Consider the following 18541-nt stretch of genomic DNA (forward strand, 5'->3'; position numbering starts at 1 on the left):
CCAGGGCCACATGCAATTAAGGCAGAGTTCCGTGTAACAGATGGTGGGGAGCAGCTACATTCTCAGGGGAGAGTCTTATGCTCCTCTGGACCCAGCTGTGACAGACTGTAAACAGTCAACAAGCCCATCTGGTTCAACCCCCCCCCCCACAAGATGGCAACTGCTAGGCTGGGAGGAGAGTCATTCACAATACAAGGTTATATATGAAATCAGCAATTCTGGGCTGGAGGGCACTCCTAGCTGCCTACACATCGGGCAAGGAGGTCCAGGGATGGGGATTAAAAGTTGTCATCCACGCTGGGGTGAATTGGTTAACCGTGTACCTGCCCCAGAGTCACCCATGTTCCTGTCTACAACGTCTTACCCACATTTCTATAAATAACATCATAAGCCAGACTCAGTGCAGATGTTCATGGATATGCTGTGTGGCCCCGTCATCACAGCGATCGCAAAGGTTGGAAATCTCAAATATTTGTTTATTTCTGTGTTCCGTGATTATGTGCACTTGTGCCTATATGCATGCAATGGCAGTGGAGGCCACTAGAGGGCGCTGGATTCCCCTGGAACTGGAGTTGTGAGCCACCGTGTGGGTTCTAGGATACTAGGAACCAAACCTGGGTCCATTGCAAGAGCGGCTCTTAGCCACTGAGTGATCTCTCTAGCACCCACCAGAGGAAATTTTATGGGGCTTTGGATACTGTTAGATCCCAGGGAACTTCCGGCTCTAGGCAGAAGTTTCCTCGAGCACAGGCTGTGCTATATTCTTTCCTCTGTTGTCACAGGCGTTATGGTGCTTGAGTTTGGACGGTAACAAAAAGCAATTCCACGTGCAAGCCATTGCGGTACAAGAGATGAGGTGATGGTGCCAGATATGAGTCCAAGGTTTTCAAAGCCCTGTGGTACCCAACACACACCCCATTAGTAAATAACTGTGGTTGTGTAAAAATCAGATAGAAATAGTTTCCCTTCAATTTGTGTGTATTTGCCTTTTGTGGAGGGCTGCAAAATTAGAACAGACACGCACACCAAGTTAACCAAGGTATCTTTCTGGTGTTTCTCTTGGCCCTAGGGGCATGTAGCTGAAAACATCCCTGGGACAGAAAGGTGTCACAAACAGAGGGAGTCTTAGGGAGGCAGGGGGCACTAAGACATTTGTACCCAGCCTTTTGGTGTCAGCACAGATACATGCATTTCCTCCATCAATAGGATTTAGTGGATTTCACAGCCAATCAGTGAAAGTTAGCAAGACCAGAGGGGAGGAATCACACGGCCAGCCAAGTTCAGTTGGCCACACCCCATCACTTCTTGGTTTAAGAATCCTAGCATAGTGGAAGTCTATGGCTCTCACGAACACTGGCCTCACCCGCTAATAGTCGTGGGCTGGACAATATTCTGCCTTCCTTGAGCTATAGGGATGACATGGTTTGTGATGCATGGATTAAACCAGAAATCCTCAAACCTTACCCTATTAACCCCTCCGCTGACCCCTGAATTTTAACCCCTCCCACACACATTTGATAAAATTATCCCCCAGATAGTGGACCACTTTAGAAAGGGACTACAGAGCTATCAATAACCGCAGATATCTATCTCATGTGGGTTCTCTCTCTCTCTCTCTCTCTCTCTCTCTCTCTCTCTCTCTGTGTGTGTGTGTATGTGTGTGTGTGCATGTGTGTGTGTGCATGTGTGTCTGTCTGTCTGCCTGTCTCTGTCTCTGTCTCTGTCTGTCTCTATCTCTCTGTCTCTCTGTCTCTCTCTCTTTGTGTGTGTGTCTGTGTGTCTCTGTCTCTGTGTGTGTGTGTGTGAGAGAGAGAGAGAGAGAGAGAGAGAGAGAGAGAGAAGAGTGTTTGTGTTTCCATGTGTACATGTATATGCAGATGTTTGCAGAAACAAGTATGTCTGGAGATGCACACATGTACACGTGTGCATGTAGAGGCCAGAGGACAGCCTCGGATGTTGTTCCTCAAGCACCATCCACTTTGTTGTGAAAGAAGGTCTCTCACAGGCCCAAGGATCTCCCAGTAGGGTAGGCTGGCTCCCTGGTGAGCACCAGAGACATGCCTGCCTTCACCTCCCCAGAGCTGGGGTTACAAATGAGTGCCGCCCTACTTTCTAGTCTTTACATGGATTCTGGGAGCTGAACTCAGGCCATCACGCATGCAAGACAAGTACCTTTAAATTGACTGAGCTGTCTCCCCAGACCCCAAGACAGCTCATTAAAACAAACAAACAAACAAACAAACAAACAAACAAACAAAAACACTACCAACAACAAAAATCCCGGGATGTCAGAGGGAGTGGCTGAGGGGAAGTGGGGCCTAGGGAGGATTCCTTGAAATCAGACAGACTCAGAGCTGCTACAAAGAAGCTTAGGTTAGAACCTTGGTAGGAGACACACCTATGGGAACCTTTAGGAGAAGGAAATCGCAAGGATTGGCTGACCCAGATGTGGCTGTAGGTAGGACCTTGACTGTTCTGGAAGATGCATGGATGGCCCTTAGCTGACTCTACTGAAGGCAGAGGGGTGAGCCTCTGATTCTGGCATCTGAGAATTGATGCTGACACAGTGGAGAAGATTCCCCATTACACAGCTGCCTCTGTGAATACAGCTGTGAGCTCCTGGCAGCTGTAAGTGCCCCCTAATGGGAGATAAATGCACGTGCCACTGGCAGACCCCCATGCCCTTGCCGGAAGGGGTGTATGGGATTCTCCAAGGAGACCTGGACAGAGGACTCTGGACAGAATAGAGGGCGTCTGAATCTTAGATAGCAGGGCACAGGTAGAACCTGAGAAGGAAAGGCAGGCTGGGAGAGCCTTGAGATGAGGGGAAATTATTCCCTGCAACCCCAGAATCTTAGAACCAGGTGGTGAACTGCAGCTCGGGTGTGGTTCTTATATTGATTACATCTGACATTAGATTTCATATGATTCCCACATTTCCAGCCGCTCCGAAAGATGAAAAGATGAAGATGGGGTGGGGCTCACTTGGCCTCAGCTTCATTCCTCCAGGGACAGGAGGAGGCCCTCTGCTCCTAGGAACAACTGATTCATTTAGTCCTTTTAGTCCTGAACTAATTCTGCTAGAAAAGACTTCCTCACATGAAGCTTCACCACTGTCCACACATCATTGTCCGAATATCTGGGAATACCTGCTATAACCTGATGTTGGGCTGGGAAGCACAGTGAGTCAGGTAGACGGGGCTAATGTCATCTTCAAAAAGGGATGAAGGACACGGAAGAAATACTGGTTGTAACTGTGCTGAGGTCCCTGAAGGAGAACCCTAGTGCACCCACGTGCATGTGTACACGATGTGCCTGATGTGCCTCTGTGTGTGTGTGTGTGTGTGTGTGTGTGTGTGTGTGTGTGTGTGTGTAAAGGGACCCAGGCACATATCCCAACCTAGTCTAAAGTAGGGAGGAGAGGCCCAGGAAGCAGACTGAGGTTAAGGGCAGGGCAGAGCCACAGAGGGATTGGAGACCTCATCTCAGGCAGAAGAAGCAGGAAGTCAATTAGTAACATATCTAGGTCATCCACTCCCTCTCTGTGTCTTCCTTCCCTTCTGGCAGTCAACTTAACTAGTTTCACCTGGATGCAGACATGGTTACCCTGAAGTCCCCTCTCTGCCACTCTGGAACCTTCCTGGCTCCAGGCAACCCCAGGGCATGGCAACTAGGGAGCAGCCCAACTCTGGATGACCCCACAAACCTTTGGGTCCTCTCAGAAGACAGAAGAGCCTGCAGAGAAATGTCTTCTGTCCTTCGTTCCCCCATCAGCCTGCCCAGTATAGACAAAGCTGCCCCTACGACAAGACGCAGAGGGGAAGAGGATGACTCCGTGGCTGAGCCCTGGCAGGAAGTGTCTGCCCTGCCACTGTGAGTCAGCAGAACACAGGGGACCAATCTGGAAAATGAATCAGCATTTACAGGAACTAACCCTTGAGTGGATCCCCGAGGGTGTGAGAAATCAAGGAAATGCCAGCGACACACCCTCCTGTGACGTCTCCTGCTACTGTAGGAGGCCTCTTAGAAGCCTGGCTGTGGGGTAGCCTGGGTTTCTAACAGACCTGCTCACACCCTAGCCTGAAGTAGACAACCTGCACGAAATACCAGCACCAACATGCATGCCTGCACTCGTGCTTGGGTGTGGGTGTGCATGTGTGCGTGCATGTTCATGTGCGTGTTTGTGTGCACACATGAGGAGGGATGTCAGAGGATAACTTTCTGGTACCCATTCTCTCTTTCTCCTGTGTGGGTTCTGGGGTTCACACTTGCTGGCAGGGACCTTTACCTGCCAATCCATCTCCCCAACCGAACCTTGCTTCCTGATAGCCTTGAAACTACAACTTCTCGACGTGAGTGTGTGTGCGTGTGCACGTGCATGTGTGTGCTCGTGCACGTGCGCGCACGTGTGTGCGTGTGTGCATGCGTGTGTGCGTGTGTGTGTGTGTGTGTGTGTGTGTGTTTCTGAAGTTCTGGCTACACATCCATAAAAACCAAAGTACTGTGAGCCATCAGTCCTTTATCTTGGGAAGAGAACAGAGGCTGGTGTGTCTCTACCGCCCATGGGGATGCCGCAGATGGAATTCTGGGGGCCGTGGAGAGAGATCTGGATTCCATTCTCCATGAGGAAAAGAAGACGACCAGAGAGATCCCTGACGGCTGTCCAGGGCTGAGAGTCTAAACCGCCACCTGCTGCGACCAGATATCATTACTGAAAACAAAGCGGGGCTCTGCTTTGATCTTCCCAGGCAAGAGCACAGGTCCCCAAATCCGGGCCAACGATGTGGCAGCATAGGCAGGAGGAGGGGTGGGGAGGCCATTCAGATGCCCAGAGCCCCAGACCTGGAGGCCCAGCTTCTGGGCTAGGGTGAATGACAGGATGAAGGGAGGATGAGGGTTAAGACCAGGACGTGGCTCAGCCAAGAGCTCAGGAGGGGATCAGCTGCCCCTGGACCAGTCTGTGGACTGAAGGGCTGGGAGGGCACATAGAGGGTTTCCCAGGTACCCAGGGCAGATTCTGCGCCTGGTTTATAGGCAAAGAAGAAGCTAAGGGGGCCAGGGCTCCCCTCAGGATGAAAAGAGCTGGAACGGAATCCAAAGAGTCTCTTTACCTCCCTAGCTTCCCTTGGATGGTTGTCATCTGATGTGTTTTTACAGCACTGATCAGGTCACAGTCAGGCCTCTAAGTCAGAACCTCAGAGGAGAGAGGCAAGTCCAGAAAGAGCAGGTTCCAGCCATGGCTAAAAGTCCAGCTATGGCCGCTGCAACGTCCACAATGCTCATCCTAGCTAATACCCCAGCGCTAGACCTCAGGCTCAGCAGGGTGATTACCTTAGGGCCCTTACTCTAGTGCCCCACTGATCAATTGAGACTGCTCTTTCCCAGTGTGATGCATGTGCTGTGGCCTTCCTGTCCCCTCCCTGTCTTATGCCAGCTGCTCCTTCCCTCCCTCCATCCCTCCACCTTCCCTCCCTTTTTTTTCTGTCATCACACCTGTCTTAGCTACAGAAGCAATTCTGGGTTCCAGAGAGAATCAGGGAGCCCCCAACTCACAGTCCTTTCCCATCTGGAGTCTCAGGGCCTGATGCTCACACTAGGCTGCTTCGTGATGGTGCCGGAGGAGCGGGTAACATGGCTCCTATGTCGAGGCCATGTGTCTCCTTCATGTCCCCTCTCTCAACTACCCAGGAATTGGGTCTCTCTTTGGCCAGCCTAGTGATGAGAATTCCATACAACTCCAGCCTCAAGGCAGTCAGCAACCCCTCCCTATGGCTGTTTGCTGACAATCAGGAAAAGAAGTTAATCTCAGAAACAGCCCAGGTGGGAAAGGGAGTGGGGGGCAGCTGGGAGGGCCATATGGAACCTGTTTGAGGCACTGGGTCAGAGCCCAGCTACGCCTCCATGGGCTGGGGCGCCAGCCAGCTCTTGGCTTTACCTACTCGGCTCTGGCCAAAGAGGGGAAGGAGCGTGGGAGAACAGACAGGCAGGCCGTGTGGGGACAAGTGCGTGCTTACGTGGAAGAGCCCAGCCGTTGTTCTTTAGGTGAGGACATATTAGCTCGCTGCCCACTGGTTGGAATGGGGCGTGGGGGTGTTTTTACAAGGTCTAATGTAATGGTCCAGCCATGTCTGGGGCCATAGGGCATTTGGGGTCTCATCAAGCAATGGCAGGGTCTTGTCTAGGAATGACACTGGCTTTGCCATTTCCCTCTTGATAAAAATTCTACCAAAGCTCTTGGGCAGTATTTTGCTCCCCACCCCCAGGACACAGCACACAGCCAGCCAATCCTCTGCCTCTGTCTGCCTGTCACACACCTGGATGTTGGTCCTAATTATGCCAACTGGTCAGGATATTGTGATGATAAATCCCACCAAATATTTGACTCTACTGCTTGGACTCACCTCGCTGAACTCTTAGATCAAAATCCTGCCGGAGTTTGGATAGACCAAATTTCCACCTATCCACCTCAGTCCATGTGAAGCTTTAACTTCTGTCTAGACTCCTGGGACTTTGAAATGAACTGACTGAATCTCTGATTGATTTTGCAGAAGTTTTCATGAAATCTGACTGAAAGCAATAGGGTCTGACTTTCCCAGCCCTCTCCACCCTCCTCACTTAACTGGGAAGTTCTACCCTATTTTTTTTTCTGGGTGTTATTTTAAAAACCAAACATCGTTACTACTTGACTGAACTTTCTGGATCCTTCTGCCCTGAACTGGCCAAGAGATGACTAAACGCAAACTCAGTAACAGGAAGCCATCCTGTGAGGAAGCTTGGGCGCAGGCACAGGATGCGGTCCCCACATACGCACTAGAGTTTCATCTGAAGCATAAGAGGCGCCAGTGATGCCTCATATCCTTCTAGAAACTTCTCGGACCCTAGCACATTTTTATTAATCGCTGCCCCAAACTGCCCTAGTTCTTGTATCTGCGTGTCAGGAACACTAGGAACCCACCCTTGAGTCATTTCCTTTGAGAAATGATTAGGAAGTCATAGGGGACAGAGCTGCATTTAAACAGTTATCAGACTAAGCCCACCAAGGCTCAGAGCTCAGCTCAGCGCACCCTAGCTCTCTGATGCTGGGATGAGCTTACAGACTTTTTAGGAATCTCAACTTTCTTACCTCCAACCTGGGCTTCATTCTGCCACTTGCCTCTTGGATCAGTCTTCTGGCTTTTGACACAAATGCAAAAGGTTCCTAGGGCTAGTTGAGGAATTACCCTAAGCCAGGAATGTCCTGGAGTCTCTTGCCATTTCAGTTCCTCATTGGACCCCGAAAATACTCAGAAGGCTGGCGGGTGTCAGGATGGGAAATGCCAACATGGCTGAGCGCTTGTAGTCCTGCCCCGGGCACCTGCAGTAGGCCTCCCACTGATGGTCTGGTGTGGTTAATGTTGTCACCCAGGCTGTCCAGGGTGCTTCATGGGAGCAGGAAGCTGCTTTGGGGGTCATGCCTTGGTGTTGTCAGTGTTACTGTATATTGCTTTAGAAACACACAATGTCTCTACCCAACCCCTGAGAGTTGGGGAGGGGAGGACTGGGGGAATCTTTATTTTTTTTAACCATATTTGCTTCATTATGATTTAACCCATCTCTGTGTGACTAAGAGTGACTAGGTCTTCCAGCATTTGGAAGTTGAAACTTCCGAATGAAAGTTAGAGGCCTTGTTCCTTCTTCACGGCTGGATAGGTACCAACAGGCCCTAACTGTCAAATATCTAAACATAGACCCAAGGCTCTCCTTAAGGCTGGAGAAGGTTGGGCAGGTCTCAGGAAGTGGGTGGGTCATTCCCTTGTCCAGGGTCCTATCTTCCAGGTCAGTCTCAGGGATGCCACCTCTTCTTGGGATAGCATAAGAGACACCCCGGTGGAAGTTTGGAGACTTTATTAGGAAGAGCAGTTGCAATAAGAAAAGTGGAGGGGTTGGGGATTTAGCTCAGTGGTAGAGCGCTTGCCTAGCAAGCGCAAGGCCTGGGTTCGGTCCCCAGCTCTGAAAAAAAGAAAAGAAAAAAAAGAAAAAGAAAAGAAAAGTGGAGTTTGAGCCCAGTTCTGGCCACTCACTGGTGTGGCACTGGGTCTCTCTTTGCCTGCACCTTTCTATGAAAGAGCTGAGCTTTGTCCTTGGAATGGGCACAACCGTCTAGGGAAAGACGTTCTGAGGAAGGCACTGATGAAGTTCCCGTCTTGAAGGCATTGACCTCTCTGTCATTCTATCTCCCCTTCCTGATCTCTGCTGGCACGTGTTAGAAATAAGTCCTTAGAATAATAAGACAAAGGAGTCCAGGTTCTATCCCCGGCACAGAATAAACCTGTCTGTAATCCCAGCACCGAGAAGGTGGAGGCAAAAGGATCAGAAGATCAAAGTCATCTTCGGCTAATAAGTTTGAGTCCAGCTTGGAATCCACAAGACCTGTCTTTAAAAGAATTTTTTAAAAAGGAGCAGGAGAAGCAGAAGCAACAGCAGGAGCAGCAGCAGGAGGGCTGCTCTTCCATTTACAGATACCTCACGTCTGCCTGCTGCCCTTCTAGGTGTTGCCTGGGTGTTACCTCTTCTTGTCCTCTGAGGATCCTACTCACTCTCCCCGTCACTTTATGGATGGGCTCCGAGAGCTAATGCGATGGGCCAAGTCGGAAAGGATTAGAAAGCAGCCGGGCGCAGGTCCTGAAGCCAGGCAGGGCTGGCCTCGGAGCACGCGTGTTTAATGGCCATCCACACAGTCCACAGCAAGATGAAAGACCCAGAGTCAGAATTTACAGCTGAGAGGGCGGACATGCTTGTTTATGAGGTACCCTGATACAGGCTGGGGGAGCTGCCAGTGACCCACAGAGAAATATAACATCCTCCAAGGGCCCAGGTTGGGAGAACCCTGTGTCCAGCTGGAAAGAGAAGCAGAGGGCTTTATGCAGGAGGTGGGGGGGGGCACATGACTGGGGAGAGGGAACAACAGAGGTAGTTTTCTGAGAGAGGAGAGAAGGAAGTAAAAAAAAAAAAATCTAAGGAAAGCCAGCAAGAGCTGAAATGCCCCTATGCTGGCTAGGTTTATGTCAACTTGACACAAGCCAGTGTCATTTGCAAAGAGGGACTCTCCATTGGGAAAATAACCCTGGAAGATCTACCTTCAGGCACATTTGTAATGTGTTTTATTGATTAATGATTGATGGGGAGAGCCCAGCTCACTGAGGGTGGTGCCCCCTGGGTAGTGCTGGGTTCTGTAAGAAAGCAAGCTGAGCAAGCCATGAGGAGTTAGTAAGCAGCACCCCTCCATGGCCTCTGCATCAGTTCCTGCCTCCGGGTTCCTGCTCTGACTTCCTTCAGCGACAGATCGTCGGGTCACGATATGGAAGTGTAAACTAAACAAACCCTTCCTTCCCCAAGTTGCTTTTGGCCTGGGTATTTCATCACAGCAACAGAAACCCTAAGTAAGACAGCCCCCATCTTTCTGAGATGGGGAGGTATTCACGCCTGTGGCTGAGCACTTGGAAAGGCTGTGGTAGGAGATTTGACACAAGTCTGAGGCCAGCCTGGGCTACATGGTGAGTGCCACCTTAACCTGAGGTACAGAGTGAGGCCCTGTCTCCAAAATCCGAGAGACAGTGGGAGGCCCAGGTCACTGAAGAAGCACAGTTGAGATGAGCTTTGGAGAGTCATGCATAGAGGTTCCAGCAGGAGAGAGCCTGACGAGGCTCAGTTGATGGGCAAAGAAACCTGGTGGTTAGGGAGAGGGTAGATGGCCCATCAGTGAGGGGCACTCCCATCCTAAGAGACCCACAGCAATAAATAAAGGCCAGAAGCCTCATTAGTGTAGCCAGTGAGAGAGGAGGGCACCCCCACAGGCACTGAAGACTTCTGGAGAGGGGAGGCTACAATTGCTGCCATAAATGTGACCCAGAAGAGGGATGGTGTACGATCCAACACTTGACTCCCTTTCCCAGCCATCGTGATGCCAGACCTGACTGGAATCATGCAGAGTTAAGGGTCGGGAGTCTGAGGTCACAGCATGGTGCAGAGAAAGAACAGGAAGGGAGCAGCAGACCCAGCAGACCGAGCAGACCGAGCAGAGGTCGGCAGCACAGACTAGAAAGGTAGTGGCGGTACATCAAGCAAGCTTGAACCAAAGCAGTGGCCGAGGAAAGCGGGGAGCTGAGGACAACGGGGGTGGGGCTTAGAGGGGAAAGATTGACAAATTGTGGTGAGCCATCATGTGCAAGGACAAGGGGAGGGGGACCTTTGAAACCTGCTAAGTGCTAGGTGTGCACGTAGCAGATCTTGCAAGTTGATCTAAAAAGGAACCGGTCTGGGAGCTGACTTCACATTTCTAATCGGAAGGCTTGCCACGAGGAGTGGCTGAGTGACGAGCAGAGCAGGTGGGGAAATGAATGATCCCGCTTGAGCTCAGAGCCCCCGGCGTCAAGCCCTTACAAAAGAATAAAGCCTCGAGGCTGTTGGGAGGGTATCACATGTACAGGCGCGTGGTGACACGATATGTCCCCCCAAGACAGCCAGAACCACAGCCACGAACAAAGGCCACCGAAAGCGGCCGCTGCAACTTCTGCCAGCCCATCCTTCGATCAGTGACTGTCTGTCCAAGCTTGGCAGTAAGTCCACCTGTCTTATGAACCCTTGTAGCCAAGGATGACTGATTGAGATAGCCCGGGTCACCTTCCTCGTGTCACTCTGAAAGGCTTCTCCTTGCCTTGACCGTTACGAAATGTACGTAGCTTACTACGCATGCGTCTTTCTGTTGCAGCTCTCCGCCTTTCCTAGGTGAATATATTTGTTTTAGAGATTTTTTCCCCATTTGTGGTGTGTGTGTGTGTGCGCGCGCGCGCATGCTCTAGTGTGCTTGTACACCCACACAAGCACACATTCTTACCAATGATTATGGTGGATGTCGGTGGTCAATGTGAGGAGTCTTCCTTGCTCGGCTACGGCCACCATCTTATTTTTTGAGACAGGGTCTCTCGCTGAACCTGGAGCTCACTGATTGGCTGGACCAACTGGCCAGTGATCTCCAAGCATTCAGCCATCTCCTGACCCCTAGGGATGAGATTACAGACCTGTGTACCATGCCAGGCTTTTACACAGGTGCGGGGAATCCAAACTCAGATCTTTGTGCTTACACAGCAGGTGCTCTGCCTACCATGCCATCTCTCCATTCCACTTTCCCTACACGGTTCCCGTTTGTCACAGGCCCATCCTGGAAGGACCGGACAGCGTCATCTCTTTATCAGAGTCACCATTTACCCCGTCTAGACTTCCTGTGTGTGTCTTTCTCATTCTGCACAGTGGGCACGGGAGGCACAGAGCGTTCCACTAGTCTGGGAAGATCTCAAAGCAAGATGGTCACCTGTGGAAGCCATTGCTCTCCGTCTGGAAGGATAGGAAGGACAAGTCCAGCGGGGAGGCTGGGGGATGGGCTGATGTTCTCTCCATGCCTAGAGAGACATCGGCCCACCATATTCTAGTCATCTCCTTTGCAGCCGGAGCCTCGGGGTGAATCTTTCTTTACCTTGGAAAAGCCACAGGAACTAATCAAAGATGATGCCTGGCCAGCCATCTCCGAAGGAGCTTCCAACTCTATGTTTACACGGCATGTTCTTGTTCAGCAGGTGACCGGGGCAAGCCACTGCAATGATAGATTGTAAAATAAACGGTACCACTCAAAGCATTGTCATTATCATGTCGTAGGCTCTTGGCAGTTTCTCCAGTCTGGCTTGTTTTATATCTAATTACATTTCGCTGTGCATGTCCCCCATATGTTATCTTTCACATAATAAATACATGGAAAATCCCCCTGTTTTTCCGTCAGCCGCTGCCCAAAAACAGACGGATTTCTGGTGTATGCTTACGCAATAAAGAAGCAATTGTTTGAGATATGGTGACACCTCGTAGCTGGACTTTAGAGGCCCCATCTCTCGGATCAGAGGGCTTTCTGCATGCTCTCCCTGTCAGGAAACCGAGGGCCTGGTCAGGGCCTGAGTCTTGGGATGAGTGGAAATGCAGCCAGTTCCTGAGTCTGGAGGCTGAAGAGTCTGGAGGCTGACAGAGCCAGCTCCTGGAGAGGAGATGGGGCTACAAAGGTTTCCCGGTACACTTGCAGGTTCCCAGAAAAGCAAGGCACCAATCAATCACCTAGTGTGTGTGTGTGTGTGTGTGTGTGTGTGTGTGTGTGTGTGTTGGGGGAGTTGCTTAAGTGTGTTTATTCAGCATCTCTATATGCAGGCCTACTCTCAATGCTAGTCAGGTAAGGGAGTGGACAACCGGAGACCACAGAGGGGCAGACATGTTGAAGAAATTCTTGAAAAGGTTCTGAGAGTTAGGGAACAGTCTGCCTGTTCAAGGTTGAGAGTCACAGTGTACAGCCTGTGAGGTGTCAGCAAAAAGGACTTTAAGCCTCAGTTTACACATCTATAAAGTGGGGATGAGACAGAATATATGGTGATGAGATGACTCAGCAGGTAAATGTGCTGGCCTGATGACCTGAGTTTGACCCCAAGTCCAAACTGATGCTTCCTACCCAGAGTCCCCCACTTTGTCTATCTTGTGATTTTTATACTCTCCCTTCAACTATACTAGTAACATGATGGCCATATTCTGATGTAACTGGTGGATCTGTAAACACAGGCTCATCCATCCAGTCACAGACAAGGTAACTGCTACTTCTAATGGCCGCACCGTAGACCCTCTAGTCATCCAACCCATGCTGTCCCCTATCCTGCCTTTCTTCACTGTATCGAGTGGCCACCTTCACTGAATTCATTCCAGACCTTAATTTTCCCATGGCTTCCACCATTCAGCCATTGTTTTCACACAGGATGTGTCTGGCCACCACCTCTGGGGTCCTGAGCCTTCATGTCAGCATAGACACTCCGGGAAACTGCACCTCTTTTCTCCTTCCCCCTCTTTTCCAGAATTCAATTGGAGAACCACTGCCCCCTCAGTGGCATCTCCTGAACTCACTGCTGCAGAGTCGCATGTAGCCCAGGCTGCCTCAGACTCTGTGTGTAACCAAGGATGACCTTGAACTCCTCACCCTCGTGTCTCTAACTCCCAAGGTCTGGGATCACAGGTGAGAACCATCATACCAATCCATTTTTTAAAAAAATATATAATGTTTTTATTGATTCTTTAAAATTCCATACAGGTTCAATGAAAGCTTCAGAGAAGCCTTGCTGATAGGAGGGATCATGTTGGAAGCAGGGAGACAAGAGTAGAAGGCAAGCTAGAGAGACTGGATCACTCAATAATGTCAGTGAGGAATTTTTGAAAAACATATGAGTAGACATTTGAACAATGGTCATAAAAGAAGAAAAATATCATGGTGAAGACATAAAGGGTATCTTCAATAAAGTCATAAAAGGAGAATTTCTAAACCTAGAGAAAATAACGCCCATCCAGGTATAAGAAATCTATGGAACATCAAATGTACAGGACCAGAAAATAGCTCCCCATGTCATAATATAGTTAAAATACCAAGAAGACAGAAGGAAGTAAGAGAGGATATAGCCACAGCGTACTAACATAAAGTAAATAAATAAATATTTAAAAAAAGAAAAAAACACTTCAAAAGAGAAAGGTCAAGTCACTTATAAATATAGGCACACTAGAGTAACATCTGAATATTCAATAGAAATATTTAAAGCCTAGAAATGGTCTAGGAAAATGTATTTCTGCTTCTGAGAGATTATGAGTGCCCTGCCCCCAAATCAGACTACTATACCCAGCAAAACTATCTATTAAAAATGAAGGTGGTGGGCTAGGGAGTGGGCTTAGTGATTAAGAGTACTTGCAACTCTTTCAGAGGACCCAGGTTTGGTTCCTAGCACTTACATACTGACTCACAACAGTCTACCACTCCAGATATACCCTCTTCTAATCTCCTTGGGCACCAGGCATTCACACAGTGCACAAATGTACACACAAACAAAATATTTGTACACATAAAATAAATAAATAAATAAAACTTTTAATTGGAGAAAGTAAGACTTTCTGTAGTGAAAAACAGATGAATGGAACTTAGGAATATTAAGTCAACTCCACAAAGGATATTGGAAGAAGGAAAAGCGACTTCGAGAGAGGTCAGTGACATACCCATGCACCACCCAGAGTGGGCAGGGCCCTACCATGACAATCATCAGTCAGGAAAATACATCAGAGGCTTACTCACAAGGCAATCCGGAAGGGGCATTTTCTCAGTCAAAGTTCTTTCTTCTAAAATGACTATAAATTGACATTATCTTAGGTAGCATTTCTACTGCTTTGATGAAACACTGTGGCCAAAATCAACTCGGGGAGGAAAACATTTATTTGGATATTACACTTACCACATTTCATCATGGAAGAAGTCAGGGAGGAATTCAAGACAAGAACCTGAAGGCAGAAGCCGTAAAGGCATGCTGCCTACTGACTTGCTCCCCACCTACACATGGGCAGCACCCCTATACAGAGTGAGCTGGACCCTACCAAACCAATCATCAATCAAGGAAATGCACCACTGGCTAGCCCACAGGCCAATCTGTCAGGGGTAAAACCTGGTACTATTAACGGATCCAAAGCCCCATGCTGCCTAAGTCATAGAGGAGAACCTAATATGTTTATTCCCCAATGGACATAACAATAAATTACCACTTATGTTCTTATCCTTTGACCAGTAGACTGGCGCATCTTTCAACCACCGTCACGGACATTTCTTTTTGCAGTAAAAAGTGATTGATAACAGATAGAATGATCTCTGCTCAGTATCCAGAAAGTAAGAGCTCTAGACATCTCTGTCGCACCCCGCCTTACCGACTTGGAAAGTAAGGGTTTATTTGGCTTACATATCGCAGGCCACAGCCCATTGAGGGAAGTCAAGGCAGGAACTCTAAGCAGGAACCTGGAGGCAGGAACCTGGAAGCAGGAACCCTAAGCAGGAACCTGGAGGCAGGAACCCTAAGCAGGAACCTGAAGACAGGAACTCTAAGCAGGAACCTGGAGGCAGGAACCTGGAAGCAGGAACCCTAAGCAGGAACCTGGAGGCAGGAACCCTAAGCAGGAACCTGAAGCCAGGAACTCTAAGCAGGAACCTGGAGGCAGGAACCTGGAAGCAGGAACCCTAAGCAGGAAGCTGAAGACAGGAACCCTAAGCAGGAACCTGGAGGCAGGAACCCTAAGCAGGAACCTGGAGGCAGGAACCCTAAGCAGGAACCTGGAGGCAGGAACTCTAAGCAGGAACCTGGAGGCAGGACCGAAGCAGAGCCATGGAGTGCTTCCCATCAGCTTGCTCAGTTTGATTCCTTATAGTTCCCACAACTGCTTAACCATGGATGGCACTGCCCATGTGAGCTTGACTCCTCCTCCTTAGCCATAACTTGAGAACATGGGCTACAGACTTGTCTGCAGGCCAATTTTAGAAAGATATTTTCTAAATTAAGGTTCTCTCTTCCCAGATACGTCTAGGTTTGTGTCAAGCTGACAAAACCCAACTAGCACACACCTACTTCAAGAGAGGCCACCTACATACAGTTGGTGGCTACTTAGCTGCAGGTAGAGGTTCTTGAGCTCCTCCCGCATAGCAATCCATTTTTACACAAAGACAAAGTTGATATAGAGGTCTAAATATCAATTATCTGTGTTAACCAACTCTTAGAGTTGAGTTGGGTTGGGTTGTTTTTTGAGACAGCTAACCTAGAACTCATTATGTAGACCAGGCTGGCCACAGACAGTAGTTAATCTACCCACTCCTGCCTCAGGAGCCCTGAAGCCACAGGTATGAACCTCCAAAATGGAGATCCTCTCATTCTTCTGAAAAAATCAGACCAAGTTTGGTACATTCCCATGTTGACGGTCCCACTTCCAAATGCCAGCTTTATTTTTCGTGAAACTTGGCTTGTTTGTTTGTTTGCTGACTGGTCACAAGTATTAACTCGTGAGAATTTTCTCTGAGCTCAAGAGTAAGCTGTGAAACTTGCCCTTGAGTTCCCACCCAGCATGGTGACCATCATCTCCTCACAGGGGAATTGTGTCTGGCCCTGTGTGCAACTGGAGTGGATCTGAACAATAGCACGGGCTTTCGGCCATAGCTTTCAAAGGTCCATCACTTTGTCTGGCTCTGTCCTTGTTTTTTGGGCAAAGAAGCTGAGATGGGAAGGTGCAGGGTCAGTGTAAGGAAGAGTGTAATTTTGCCATTGTTATACGTGGTAATGTAAATATTTAGTGTGGCCCCCTCAGTGGGGATCTCGACCCACACATTGAGAACCACTGACATAGAGCAAACCCACAAGAACAAGCAACGACCACGATGACGTTAGCTGGCTTGTGCCATTTGTTCTCCAGGCTAAGGTCTCTTCTTCATGACACTGACTAATGGTCTTCTGGCTGCCCTGAACCAGACAACAATCTGTGACCTACCACTCACTCTGCTGAACCAGGCTCAGTCCAGCCCCTCCAGGTCCTGTGTGTCAGCTGAGGTAACGCAGAAGGCCCTTCTCCCTTTCTTTCCTCAACTAGAGGGCTTTCTAGTTGACTGGCGGATGAGCTCCCCTGACTGAGGATGGTTTTGTGTTTTCGTTTTGTTTTGATTGATTGCTTTTTCTTCCTCTCAATCTAGCTCTCCTTACAGTAAAGTAAGTGTCAGGAGTAGGCTCCTTCTGGGTCCTCACTCAGCCATATTCTCTCAATGGGGCAGATGCACCAAGGAGGTTGGTTGTCTAAGGGGAGAAGGATGGGGAAGGAAGGGACCACACAGCGAGACAATGCCAGATGCTTCTCCAAATTACGAGGAGCAGATGGCATCTCCTGGAATTGTGCGGCAACATAAATATTCCCATGATGCCTTGCCTAGAAGCACCCTGACTAGATACTTTCCATTTTTTCTGCCTCTTTCAGGCTCCAGCCAGGTAGTGTGGGGTCAGCAGGGACAGGACAGTCCATTGGGGCTGCGGGGCTCTCTAATGCCTGAGGACCCGTTCAGATGCTCAGGTACTCCTGGCTCAGAGTTCAGCCCACCGGCACCAGCACGCCATTTTTCTTAAGGAGCAGATGTTGGACTGAGAGAAACTTCCTGCCTGGTTCTGGGCCAGTAATCAATAAAGCAAATACTCTCTTCCATAGGTTGTATTCTCCTCAGAAACTCAACACACAGCCCAGGAGAGACTATTCTGGAGGTTGCATTAACTTGCCTGAGCTCATGCACTGGGATGGACAGCATCAGGGAATCCTCGCTCAGCAGCTCCCAGCATGGCGCCTGTCCCAAGCGTCCTCCTGACTCAAGGCCACAGAGCTGTTCCCAACTTATGGGACAATGCAAGGTCTCCTCGCACACCAAGCAAGAGCTTCTCTGCAGCTCTCAGAAACCATGGGATGATTGATCTCTGGTCAGAGGAGGGGTCCCTGTCAGCTTTAGGGGAGCCTCTCCTTTTCCATGGCCAACTTCACTCAGCACCTTGGACTTCCTGTGACTGCAGGAAACACAGGTGGCCCTGGCTTTGCCAGGAGGCAACACTTAGCAACAAGGGGACCAGAGTGGGAAGCTGGGATCACCATCTGGTCTTCTCAGGGTGTCTCAGGAAACTTCCCTTTGCTCCTGACAGGGTCCCCCTTACCTTGGACCTGGAGCCCGAGCTGCCTTCTGCCAGTGGACACCCGAGAAAGACCTGCCCTCCTTTTCTTGGCTATAACTATTTACTTAGAGCTTTGGGGACAGTTGTCACTCCGATAAAAAGGCTTTGTCCTTGCTATTCCCAAGCCACACCACTACTAATCTAAGGGCAGGGGTCTCATTCTCTTCAGGTGAGGTCCCCAGGGCTCACAGAAATGCTGCTATCCCTGCCCACCCCTGGTCATCTCTCTGTCTCCGCCTCTGTCTTGGGCATGCGCACACACACCCTTACTCCTTCACCCTGGCAAGTTCATGTTCCTCAGGAGACATTCCTCCCCATGCAGAGCCACCCATAAAGCAGGTGATAGGGCCAATGAGATAAAAGGGACTCTGAAGGACACCGGAGTTCAGAGTGGCATCTGAGATTCTGAGACTGAGCACTTGGGGCAGAGGGGAGGGGACAAGAAATCTACATTTGTATGTGTAAGATCTCTCAAATTGAAACACTAATTGCTAACTCTAAATTAGTGATTAAAAAAACAATAAGGGGGGCTGGGGATTTAGCTCAGTGGTAGAGAGCTTACCTAGGAAGCACAAGGCCCTGGGTTCGGTCCCCAGCTCCGAAAAAAAGAACAACAACAACAACAACAAAAACAAAAACAATAGGGGGTGTTGGAAAGAAGGCTTAGTGCTTAAGAGCACTGACTGCTCTTCCAGAGGTCCTGAGTTCATTCCCAGCAACCACATGGTGGTTCACAACCATCTGTAATGGGATCTGATGCCCTCTTCTGGTGTGTCTGAGGACAGTGACAATGTACTTATATACATAAATAAACAAATCATTAGGAGGGGGAGGAGGAGGGGAGGAAGAGGAGGAAAAAGAAGAAGAGGAGGATGAAGAAGAGGAGGAAGAGGAATAGAAGAGGAAGAGGAGGAAGAGGAAGAGAAGGAAGAAGAGGATGA

The 18541-nt window shown here is 49.4% G+C and overlaps 1 long non-coding RNA gene and 1 pseudogene across 2 annotated transcripts; one reads left to right on the forward strand and one right to left on the reverse strand.

Moving 5' to 3' along the window:
* The first annotated feature begins 10414 nt into the window (after positions 1-10414).
* Positions 10415-11665, forward strand: LOC134483939 (uncharacterized). Of its 2 annotated transcripts, none has more exons than XR_010061149.1 (2): positions 10415-10595; positions 11191-11665. It is a non-coding gene; the product is annotated as an uncharacterized LOC134483939 (long non-coding RNA). The 2 variants fall into 2 exon arrangements; XR_010061151.1 differs by having other exon boundaries at positions 11481-11665.
* Positions 11666-12550: 885 nt separating this feature from the next.
* On the reverse strand, positions 12551-12793 carry Pin4-ps1 (peptidylprolyl cis/trans isomerase, NIMA-interacting 4, pseudogene 1; annotated as a pseudogene).
* Between the last annotated feature and the right edge of the window lie 5748 nt (positions 12794-18541).

This window comes from Rattus norvegicus, chromosome 20 (assembly GCF_036323735.1).
Source record: "Rattus norvegicus strain BN/NHsdMcwi chromosome 20, GRCr8, whole genome shotgun sequence".
In the NCBI taxonomy this organism is placed as follows: domain Eukaryota; kingdom Metazoa; phylum Chordata; class Mammalia; order Rodentia; family Muridae; genus Rattus; species Rattus norvegicus.